This window comes from Myotis myotis, unplaced genomic scaffold (assembly GCF_014108235.1).
Source record: "Myotis myotis isolate mMyoMyo1 unplaced genomic scaffold, mMyoMyo1.p scaffold_m19_p_3, whole genome shotgun sequence".
Lineage (NCBI taxonomy): Eukaryota > Metazoa > Chordata > Mammalia > Chiroptera > Vespertilionidae > Myotis > Myotis myotis.
Window position 1 is genome coordinate 53034014 of NW_023416335.1, and position 13491 is coordinate 53047504.

Below are 13491 nucleotides of genomic sequence, written 5' to 3' on the forward strand. Positions count from 1 at the left end.
CTCATATCAGCAGCTCTTCATAATTTTGATATATATCATCATCTATTCTTGGGGAGGTTTCTATACATGGGTCATCTTTTCTATTAAATATTATAATACCATCTGAACATAAAATATATTACAACTACATTTAAAGAGATATGTGATAGCAAATGTTCTCTAGTTATAATTTTTAGCATAGTTTCATTAAAGCAAATAAAAATAATCATAAAAAATAATTTACTACCGAACCGGTTTGGCTCAGTGGATAGCGTCGGACTGCGGACTGAAGGGTCCCGGTTCTATTCCAGTCAAGGGCATGTATCTTGGTTGCAGGCACATCCCCACTGGGAGACGTACAGGAGGCAACTGAACAATCTCATCGATGTTTCTAACTCTATCCCTCTCCCTTCTTCTCTGTAAAAAATCAATAAAATATATATTTAAAAAAATAATTTATTCATGGGCACCTGAGAGTAGATGAGAAGAAAGTGTGGAAAAAAATAAACCTATTAAAAACTATGTTCATTTTGGGGAATATCTGTATGTATATGTTGATCAACTCCAGGAAATTTCAGAAAATGTGATTTTATAAATGCCTCTGAGAATAATAAATTTGCTCTCATTGAATCCAAAAAAGCTAATTATATTGGCAGGTCAATAAATAAACATAATATTTGTTTAAATAAAGTAAAAATTTTGCATCCAAATTCCTCTTAACTTTTTAGGCACTAGTTTAATTTCCTAAATAATTTATTCTGAGATTACTTGAAATGTTACTAATATTGTCTGTTGGAATAAAAACACAATGGCAGTAAGATATAGCTCAGGATTCTGAATGTTTTCCCCAAAAACTTCTAAGAAAATACCCTGGACTAAACTTACTCTTTAACCATGAGATTCAATAATGCCATTGTCAAATTACCATCCTGTTACACCACATTTTGGTTCTTCTGCAGCTTCTGTACCCAGACAGCCAGGTTACTACAGTTCAAAGTCAATACCACTGGTTTAAGGCTTCATTCTATTTTCTGACCTTCAATCTCACCAGCTTTCCCAGAGGCAAATCATATTCTCTTGCTCTCAGAGATGATGCCAAGGTCAGAGCACCTGACCCTTAATAGCACGTGTGACAAAAATCTCTATTCTTTAAGATTTAGTTTTAAAAGGGCCATGAGCAAGGTTAACATCCCTCAAGAACCAAGGTTTCCCTCTCTTCCTGAGCTCTAAAATTATTACACTTCTTCCTTGGTGTGCACCTCTCCACTACATAGTAAATGGACAAATTAGGGTGAGTTCACCACCCTCACAACAGCAAGATATACAGGAACCTCAGACCAAAGAGTATGTGCCCCAGATTCTCACTCTGTCTTTCTTCAGCCCCAAATGATGCATTATTTCAGCAGCAACTCTCAGGGGAAATTCTGGTTTGTCACTTTTGTTTTTTTGATGCCACATATAAGTGAAACCATACAGCTTTTCTCTGACTTATTTCACTTAACCTAATACCTTCTATTTCTGTTTATGTTGTTCCAAATGGCAAGATTTTGTTCTTTTAATTACTGCATAATATTCCATTGTGTATGTATACATATACAGGGTGTCCCTTATTTGAGGGAATTTATGCAAAAAGATATTACTCAGATTGATTAAAAAAAGTTTACTATCTATGTTTCCTCTAGGAGTTTTATGGTTTCAGACTTTACATTTAGGTCTTTAATTCATTTTGAGGGTTTTTGTGTGTTTTTTATATGGTGTAAGAGTGGTCCAGTTTTCTGAGGTTTTTTTGTTTGTTTGTTTTTTGCATGTATCTGTCCAGGTTTCTAAACACCACTTATTGAAAAGACTGTCATTTCTTCATTGCATATTCTCACCTCCTGCATTGTGCATTAGTTGATCTAATAAGTGAGGGTTCATTTCTGGATTCTTCTGCTTCATTGATCTAGGTGTCTGTTTTTGTGCCAGTATCATACTGTTTTTATTATTATAGCTTTGAAGTATAGTTTAAAACCAGTGAGTGTGATATCTCCAACTTTGTTCTGCTTCCTCAAGATCATTTTGGTTCTTTGTGGTCTTTTGTTGTTCCATATGAATTTGGGGACTATTTTTCTAGTTCTGAGAAGAACACTATTGGTATTTCTGTAGAGATTGCATTGAACCTATAAATTGCTTTGGGTAGTATGGCCATTTTAACAATATTAATCCTTCCAATAAATGAGCCCAGTATATCCTTCCATTTATTTGTGCCCTCTTCAAATTTTGTTGGGCGGGGAGGGGGGGTACGTTGGGGGATCTTTTAAAGTTCTAATTCTTTCTTGAAAAAGAAAAAAGACTACATTTTATAAATAGATCTGAAAAGTCTTGTTACTTATTTTGCTTTTGGTTAGAGGAAGGTTGCTTGATTTTATTTATGAATTTGTTTTTGTACTTTGGCCTAAGACCCGCAAAACTTTTTATAAGAATATACAGATGAAAACATTTTGGTCACCAAATTCCCTATTAACTGATGTAAAACAATACCTAGGGTAATCTTGCAGGAAAGCAAGGGTAAAGCATAAAGAAGGCAAAAGACTCTGTGAAGTGTTTTATAGAATAATATATGCCCTTTCCTCTACCCCTCCTAACCAGTTTGTCTAGTTCAATTATTCATTCAAAGCCTTATCTGGAGTTACCTCTTCAGTTGAATCTGAATATGTGTATGCACACATACACTTACATACACACACACATGCACACACACATTTACTCATAACACCTTCAGTATTATCTCTTTACTCTGTACATGTTTTATATTTATATTAAGTGCAATAAAATTTACTATGCATGTATATGCATATTATATTCCTTCAAATATGTTGGTTTGTCTACTGAGCATACTAGAATCAAAATTGTGCCCAGTTGCCCTAACTGGTTTGGCTCAGTGGATAGAGCGTCAGCCTGCGCACTGAAGGGTCCCAGGTTTGATTCTGTTCAAGGGCATGTACCTTGGTTGCAGGCACATCCCCAGTAGGGAGTGTGCAGGAGGCAGCTGATCGATGTTTCTCTCTCATCAATGTTTCTGGCTCTCTATCCTTCTCCGCTCCTCTCTGCAAAAAATCAATAAAATATATTACAAAAAAAAGAATATTAAAAATTGTTCCCAATAAAGTTTTATTAAGCCAAATTCAATTGATCAAGGTAAACAGAAATCTTGTTAATGTAAACATAGAAGTCAAGGGGTCAAAGGCTGTCTGTACGTATTTACAGAGTTTATGATTCTCAGGGCTGATATAGTATATTTCTTCAGACAGCAGAAACTCTTTTTATCCATTCTTGGAACAACCTTTGTCCCCACAAACCATTCACCTTAACTTGACTGCTAAAACTAAGGATAATATAGTTCTACGTTAGCTTTTAATACACCAAATTACCAGACATTCTATGACAATCTAAAAACTGTAAAAAAGGAGGAGGGATAAAGAGAGTTATAGGGTTTTTGTAAGTAATACTGTCTTCACACTATTCTTATTAAAATTGTAACTTTAAACTACTGGGAGCTAACAATGATAATGTCTGGGTGCCTATTAAAGCTTCTCCTGCAGTGTCAACAAAATCAAATCTCCAAATTACATTGGGGACCTGCTATGGCCAATTGACTATTGGAAAGTAGGAATATCATCACAAAGTGAATTTTATTCTCCATGATTCTAAATCAAATGTCAGCCTCTATGACTTTTCCTTTAAAAATAATTTTTCTTTCATTTATAGCTGTCATCTGAGGCACAGTAAAAAGAAATTTCAAAAGAAAAGAGATAATTAGAATACAGTGTGTCCTCTGGGATTGTATCCACAGAGATTCTGCTCTGTAGATTGCAAGCTTTCTTGCCTCTGAATTCCATTCAAGGGCATGAGGATTTTCAGATTTAATAAACTTAGAATTTTAAAGTTCATTTCTAATAAAACTGGCCAATTAATGATTTTTGCTTCCTTTCAAACTCCTAACCTTAATTATTCTCTGTTGTTATAAACTCTCTTGAGCTCAATATAATCATGTATAATGCACAGAAATTGGCAAATACAGACTGCAGGCAGAATTAGACTTGCCTACTCACTTTGCAGGAGATGATGTATTTATTGAAAAAAGCATGTATGATTGATGACACCTCTTAAGAAAAGTTACTAACTTAGATGTAGGCATCTATTCTTTTTGCCATTGCAGGTTTTAATTAAAAGATTAAGGAAAAATGACAGGATTTTAGACATTTTACCAAAGATACCTAGGTTCGGATATTTTTACACATGTTGTTTCATCCTCTGCCTTTTAGGGATGCCTTCTAAAAAGACAAATGTATTTTTCCTTTCCACTATCTCTATTTGTATTGTTTGCTAATATCCCTTGGATTCCAATATGTGCATTCATGACTATAGTTTGTACCAGATAAAATTAAGTTTAATATGTGGAATATAGAGGGCTTGAGAATTTATTAAAATGATAAATTGTCAATGAATTCTCCAAAGAAACTTATGCTTAACAATATATATATTGCAAATAGTAGATTCAGCTTGGTTTAGTATATATTTGTATATTTTCATCTATGTGTATATTTATGATAGCCTTACGATAGGAGAAGTGAGTAGTATTCGGAAGTCAGATTATACACCCTCTCATGAGCTAATTTTATGCTTCTCTTCCCAACTTCACATTCAGCAATGTAACATTTATTGCTTGAAATTAGCCATGGTTTGAGTATTTACTACACCACAGAACTTGGAAAACAGCTTTAAGTCAGTGTCAGAGAAATAAATGTGATTGAATATGTACTAGCACAGCATTGTTACTATACAAAAAAACTAACATCCTTATCATTATAATATTTTAATTTAAATATAGTTATCCCAGACTTTTGAAGGAAAATAAAAGTTAGTGATAAAGATGTTTAACTATTTCATTGTATCCATATTTTAAAGATGGAGGCTATATACCATTTTCCTACATCTTGGCTATATAATAAAACCAAACTGGAATCCTTAACTGTTTATGGAAAACACAAAATTCAGTTTGGTTTTCACATATAATATTGGTTTTAGATTATCCCTTCATCCAGACGTACAAATAAAGATAATGCTTATTGAGCAGCTCTTTTGTGCCAGAAAATATGCAAACATTTATATATCTATCAATCATTTTAATCTGCAAATTAATTGTATGAACTAAGTAAAGAAAATAAAGTTACCTTACATGAAGTTAATGTATAAAGTTCCTTTTAAAAAGTTTCCTTACATAAATTTATCTTATAAATAAGGAAACTTAAGAAATGATTAATACCATTCCTTTAAGGCATTTGAGAAACTATATTATTTATGATGAATTGTGATTTTTAAATTCAATTATTCGAAAAATACTCTGATTTGATCCTGGCTAGAAAACTTGTAAATGAAAATAGAGATCTCATTGCTTAGTTAACAATTGCAAGTGAATAAATATTAGTAAAATAAAAGAATCTGAACAAAGAGGCAGTGGGAAAATAAATTTGTGTTTATATCTGTAAAATGAACTTTATAACATACTAGAGGCCCGGTGCATGAAATTCGTGCATGGGGAGGGGGGGGTCATCCCAGCCTGCACCCTCTCGCAATCCAGGACCACTGTCTTCTAACCACTGGCCTTCCTGCCTGCCTGCCTGATTGTCCCTAACCACTCTGGGTGCCTTTCTGATCACCCTTAACCACTCACCCGCCTGCCTGATCGCCTCTAACGCTTCTGCCTGCCTGCCTGATCATCCCTAACTGCTTGCCTATCTGTCTGATCACCCCAAATCACCTTTGCCTGCCTGCCTGATTGCCCCTAACTGTTCGCCTTCCTGCGTGATCACCCCTAACCCCTCTGCCTGCCTGCCTGATTGCCCCTAACTGCTTGCCTGCCTGATCACCCCTAACCACTCTACCTGCCTGCCTGCTCGCCCCTAACCTCTTCTGCCTCGGCCCCCGCCACCGCAGCTTCATCCAGAAGGATGTCTGGAATGATGTCAGGAAGGTTGTTCAGCTGTCTGGTCTAATTAGCATATTAGACTTTTATTATTATAGATAATTCACAAATTATATGAAAAAAGAATTATTGTAACTATAAGCAAATTAGTGTGGGTATTTTGTTTTGTTCACTTTTATATCTATACCCTAGAATAAAGACAGATAATACAAAATTAATATTCTTAATATTACAGAATTTTAAAATTATATTCTTCATTTAAATTTTCATGTAAAGTTTTCATACTGTAATTCTTTTCCTTATATATGTTAACTAGAGGCCCATTACATGAAGAGATTCGTGCAATAGGCCCTCCCTTCCCCTAGCTGCTGGCACCGCTTTTCCTCCGGCACCTGGGACACAGTCCTTCAGTCCTTGCTGCTCTGGCCGGAGCCTTTAGTCTTCGCTCCACCACTTCCTGCCTATGTATGCAAATTAACCGCCATCTTTGTTGGGTTAATTTGCATACTCTCCTGATTGGCTGGTGAGCGTTGCGGAGGGATGGTCAATTTACATGTTTGTCTATTATTAGGTAAGATATACTCAACAGCTTTGTGAATTAAATGTTATAATGTTCATTTTATAGATGTAAAAACAAATTTATTTTCCCACTGTCTCTTTGTTCAGATTCTTTAAACTTACTAATATTTATTCACTCACAATTGTTAAGTAAGCGATAATGTTTCTATTTTCATGTACAAATTTTCTAGCCAGGATCAAATCAAAGAGCTTACAACTTATAACTTCTACATTGGAAAAAATAACATTTTAACAATAAATGTTAAACCATAAAATGTCATATTATTTGGAACAGTGCATATACAGGCTTGTTCACCTTTAATCTAACCTTATTGGTGAGAACTCTGACAATGCAAGATAGTTATGATTGCCCATAAAACCATATTATAGAAATTGAAATTTGAAAAAGGGAGATATTAATCAGAGCTCTCCAGAGAAACAGAACCAATATGGGATCTATATCTATACATATATCTATATGCATATCTATACATATACATATCTATATCTATATCTATATCTATATCTATATCTATATCTATATCTATATCTATATCTATATCATCATCTATATCATCTATATCTGTATATGAGAGATAGTAAGAAATTAGTTCATGTGACTGTGGAGGCTGACAAGTCCAAAATCTGCAGTGTGGGGCAGCAGCCTGGAGAGCCAGGAAAGCCAATGGTACAGATGAAGTCCAAAGACACTGCAGATTCCCTCTTGCTCTGAGAAGTTTGTCTTTTTGTTCTGTTCAGAATATAAACTGAGTAAATGAGGCCCATCCACATTATGGAGAACAATCTGTTTTATTCATAATTCATTGATTTAAATGTTAATCTCATCCAAAAACATTCTCAAACTTGCTACACAAAATTAATTCACAAAAAGCAAAAGATACCATCATAGGTGCATTGAAATAGTTGCATGTAGATAATTATAGTTGGTTTTCCTAGTCATCCCAAGCAGTCATCCCTAGTCATTTGAATGTAGTATAAATGGTCATACTTTGTATGATGTCTATATTTAAAAGTATGATAAAGAAAACATATAAAACAAGGAAATTTATAAAATATTAGGAAATCCAAAGCTATTAATAATACCATCCACTATTTACATATTTTAGTATAATAGCTTGCCAATATTTTGCAACAGATCATGGTAAACTGGCTTCAAAAGTGATTTGCTGGTGTACATAATGAGTAGGAGTCAATGGTAGTTTCCTTTTCCCTACACTTCTTTTGGGTAGGTGTTATCTTTTGTAATTCAGTAATGACAACCCTAGTGATACTCTACATAAGATGAAATACTTAAAATAAATTGTAATGTTTTATGCATATAAAATTATTTAAAATATTCACAATTTACAAATTCTATTTTCTGCATTCTTATGATATAACACAATGGCATTTTTCAGTATTTGCTTTTATATTATAAGCCTTTATTCTCCATTTTCTTCACTGATTTAGTTATCAGTGGCTGTTTTATTCCATCCAGCATGTTTTTAATAGTTTGCCTGTTTATTTCTTTAATGGAGCTCTCTTTTTATAAACTTCAATGAGTAGCACTTGAAACCTGACAGATACTGCTCATTGATTGTATGTCTTTATTTTAAATGTAAGTAATTTGTTGTAAGGAGAAACAGAACAAGAGACACTGAGATAATTTGGACTTGGAATTAGACATGCCTCCATTTGAATATGGTCTCTATACAGGTTTGAATTTGAACAACTGTCTCAGTTTTGCATCCCAATTACTAAAATAACAAGGTAGTGGAAAGAATAGGGATGTGGAAATGGGATGTGTGTATTTGTGCGTATGGTAGGATATTTTACCTGCTCCATGGATGGAGCTGAAAACTGTAGATGTATACAAAGCATTGTTATAAGACCTGGTATGGTAAACACTTCAGTAAGACAGTCATAGGATGCTTGTACTCCTACATGTCTTATGGGAATTCCAAGATTACGAAGTCTTGACCATTTATTCTCTGGGTCAATTTTTCAGAGTTATATTTAATTGAGAGTTGTGTTTTCAACTTAATTCCAGGACAAAAAGCAGGCTGGCTACCTGTTTGTCATAAAATGGTAGATTCCTGAAGCTCAGTGTTCCTCCAACAATAAAATCCACTTCAGTTATTATGACAACTGGACTGATGACTACTAGACTATAGATGAAAAACATAACTTAGAATAAGCTTCACGATGTTATCTGCACCAATTGAAAGCCCTTATTTCTATTGATGTAATTGGTCCCCTTCCCTTTCTCATAAATACACACTGCTTTTGTCTCCTAATCGAAATACTATTTGGGCTTCTGCCTGAATCAGTTCATCCCTAATAGCTATTCTTATTGATCTCAGTAAATGCTCGTTGCCTCTCATTTTGAAGGCCCATTTATTTTTAGGTTAACACTGGTAGATGATTAAGCAATCCCACTTCTGGGTGTAAATTCAAAGGAAGCTAAATAACTTATTCAGGTGATTGTGTACTCCCAGGTTACTGCAGCAATATTCACAATAGCAAAGGCATGGAAATAACCTAAGTGTCCGTCAATGGATAAATGGATAAAGAAAAGATGGTATGTATATATGTATGCACACACAAACACACACACACACACACACACACACACACACAGTAACACAATGGAATATTATTTAACTTTTAGTAATAAAGACATTTTGGCACATTTGTGATAGCATGGATGGACCTGGAGGCCATGATGTATGCTATCCTAAATAATAAAGAGGTAATATGCAAATTTACTGTCACACCTTCCACAAGATGACTGCCCCATGTAGTCAAAGATGGCCGCCACAAGATGGCCACCAGGGAAGGAAAGTTGTGGGCGATCAGGCCATCAGGGGAGGGCAGTTAGGGGTAACCAGGCCAGTAGGGGAGGACAGTTAGGGGCAACTGGGCCAACAGGGAAGGGCAGTTGGGGGTGATCTGGCCAGCAGGGGGGCAGTTGGTGGCAATTGGGCTGACCGGGGAGCAGTTAGGCATCAATCAGGCTGGCAGGGGAGTGGTTAGGGGCTGATCAGACTGGCAGGCAAAAGGGGTTAGGGGCAATCAGGCAGGCAGGCAGGCGAGTGGTTGGGAGCCAGCAGTCCCGGATTGTGAGAGAGATGCCCGACTGCAGGAATCGGGCCTAAACCGGCAGTGGGACATCACCCTAGGGTCCCCGATGGAGAGGGTGCAGGTTTTGCTGAGGAACAACCCTCCAAGTGCATGAATTTTGTGCACCGGGCCTCTAGTCCTATATAATAAAAGCCTAATATGCTAAGTGTCCTTTGTCTGGTCATCCATACAACCAATCAAAAGGTAATATGCTAAGGATATGTGAAGGCTGCTCAACTGCTCACTATGATGTGCACTGACCACCAGGGGGAAGACACTCTGACCAGTAGGTTAGCTTGCTGCTGGCATCCAGCTGACCAGGACTAAGCAAGACAGGATGGATGTGCCCTAGAGCCCTCCTATGGTCCTTCCCCGGCTGACCAATCTCCCACATTCCTCCCTAGCCCCAATTGTGCACCAATGGGGTCCCTCGGCCTGGGTTGCACCCTCTCGCAATCCAGGTTGAGGGACTGCCCCCCCCCCCCCGAGTGAATGAATTTTGTGCTCCAGGCCTCTAGTATCAAATAAGCCAGACAGAGAAAGATAAATACTGCATGGTATCACTTACTATGTGGAAAAATTTTAAAAAGAAAAAAAATCAAACTTATGGTAAAAACTAGAAAAGCAGCTGCCAAGGTTGGTGTGGATATAGAGAGGATAGAGAGAGGATGATAAAAGAGTACATACTTTCAGTTATAAGATGACTAAGAGCTGAAGGTTTGATGTGCAGTGTGGTGACCATAGTTGATGACACTGTATTATATAAATGAAATTTGCTAAGAGAATAAAGCTAAAGTGTTCTTGCAAAAAAAAAAAAAGAGCTAAATATGTGAAAATGATGGATGTGCTAATTAACTGAATGGTAGGGGTCCTTTTACAATGCACACATATATTAAATTGTCACATTGTACACTTTACATTATAGTTTTCTTTGTAAATTATACCTCAATAAAATGGAAATAGAAAGAATATATATCAATATTAACTCTTTTATTCTTTTTTTGCAATATTATTTATAATAGCAAAAAACTAGAAGAAGTCCAAATGTTCATCAATTGTTGAATAAATAAATTGTATTTATCCACACCATGGAATATTACCAAGTAATAAAATAGTAACACAATAATTTAAAAGGAAGTCTAAGTGTTTTTACTTTTCAAAAACTGCTTTCTTCTTTTTTAATGTTCCAATTTCAAGCTTAAATATACACTTAGAACTTATATTTCTTTTTCTTAGTTGTTATAATCTTTAATATTATTGTACTTCTCCCTCTGCTTCAAATGTGTCCCTTCAAACTTGGTCCTTTATTAGATTCATTTATTTTTTCTTCTTCTTTAGAATGTCTCAGGATAGTGTTTTGAGGATGCTGAATTTCTTTAAATATTTTTGAGTTTTGGGATCCGTACTACTTACTGAATTAAGATTTCAAGGTGAAGGCCTGGAATTGTGTATTTTAGCAAGCATCGGGATGGTTATGATTAGACATTTTAGAGAACACTATCTTAGCATTTAAGTTTTTGTCTGTAAGTATTAACTTCCTTTAGACCACACTAAAACATTGTCAAACATAAGAACTTTAGTTTTTGATTTGTGCCAAATGACATTCCTAAAATGGAATATTTAGAAAGTGAGTAAGCATTTCCTTAAGAAGTATTTCTAAGTATTTATTGTATAAATATTCTTTTCTTGGATCTGTGGAAAGCATGCTAAAAGTCTTCCCTATTATCCTAAAGAGTTAAATATATTCCTGATTTAAAAGGACTTGGGGTGATTGAATATTTCCTGGGAGGTTTAAATCTAGTAAAAATGTAGAAAGCTTTTCTATGACAAGGCATTAGAAATGAATGCTTTATATTACTCATTAATTGTGTTTCTTATGTTTTATTAACTTTGATATATTTAGCGAAGTGATGGTGCCATTTCTAGGAGCATGTGCTTTGGAGTTAGGCAATCGGGGTTTGGATCTTGCTTTACCACTTTCACCTTTCTAAAATTTTGGAAAATCTCTGCCTTTAAGTTTCAATTTCCTCATCCTTAAAATGGAGATCATTTATATTCATAAAGATTATGAAAAATAAATGAGGTACTGATTTGTAAAAGTGACATAATTATTTAGTCATATGTGTGACTTTGAGCAACCATCACACATTATGGGCTAAAATCTATTTTATTTGTTTATTTATTTCAAAAGCTTTTGAATACTTTCTATGTGCCAAACAAGATTCATAACATCTTGGGGCTTTAATATACACAGCAGACACACACAGGGGTGGGAACCTGCTCCAAGCAGCCACGGTGCGGCTTGGGGAGCAGGCCCCCAGCGGACACTCACAGTGGGGACTCTGCACATGAGCTGCAGAAGAAACACCTTTTCTGACTGCTCATTGGCTAAGCTCCCCGTACGCCACTCACATGTTCTTGGTAACTTGGGTAATAAGAATCCAAGAAAGGAATCTAGGGTTTTCCTACCTCACTCTTGGAGGAAAAAACAAAGGTCCGCTGCTGGAGGGGCTGAGAAATGTCATATCCTGCCCTAGCTGGTTGGCTCAGTGGATAGAGCTTCGGCCTGTGGATTGCAGGGTCCAGGTTTGATTCTGATCAGGGCATGTACCTAGGTTGCAGGCTCCTCCCTGGCCGGGCCCCAAGTCAGGGCTCATTCAGGAGGCAACCAATCAAAGTGTCCCTCTCACATTGATGTTTCTCTCTGTCTTTCCCTCTTTCTTCCACGCTCTCTAAAAATCAATGGAAAAATATCTTCAGGTGAGGATAAAGAAAAAAAGAAAGAAAGAAATGTCATATCCTATGAAAGAGACATCTTGAAAACGCCTAAAGAAAGTTGTCATTTTTTCATGATAAAGGGACTGGAGTCTGTGTTGATGAATACACCTTGGCGGCTGGTAGTGGCAGCAGCAGTGGGGTGATGGGGGTGGTGTCTTCCCCTAATCAGCCTGGTCACCTCCCAGATGGAGGCAGATGGAGGCCAGACTGCAGCTCCGTTTGGGGAGCAGACCTAAGCCATTGGTAGGACATCCCCTGAGGGCTCCCGGACTGTGAGAGGGGGCAGGCTGGGCTGAGGGAGCCCCACCCCAGTGCACAAATTTTGTGCACCGGGCCTCTAGTATATATATATAAAATAATACAAAAATTTTTAAAGTACATTTTACTACTAATAAAATTATTTTATTTTCAGTATCTAAAATTCAAAATACTCATAAATATAAAGAAGAAAATTATAATCACCCATAATCCTTATTCCCAGATATAAACTTCATTAAGGTTTCCTTTTATTCTCAATGTGTGTGTGACTCTATATGAGTACTTGTGCATGTGTATGTTTATTTACATACATGCATATATATCATACATGCATGTGTGGATTATGCTTATATGCATTCATATGTATATATACATGATGTACACCTTATATAAATGTATATGTGGATTGTGACATGCACACACAGTGTGTATGCATACTTTGGAATTTATATATTAATTCTTAATTTAATAATATATACTAAACATTTTCTACATCAAAAAGTAGTAATAGCCCTAACCGGTTTGGCTCGGTGGATAGAGCGTCAGCCTGTAGACTCAAGGGTCCTGGGTTCGATTCCAGTCAAAGGCATGTACCTTGGTTGCGGGCACATCCCCAATAGGGGGTGTGCAGGAGGCAGCTGATTGATGTTTCTCTCTCATTGATGTTTCTAACTCTCTATCCTTCTCCCTTCCTCTCTGTAAAAAAATCAATAAAATATATTTTCTTAAAAAAGTAGTAATAATAAGCATTATTGTTAATGATTACATAATATTTTATCATATGAAGTTATTATTTAATCAAGCCCCAACTGTTGAAAATTTAATTTAAT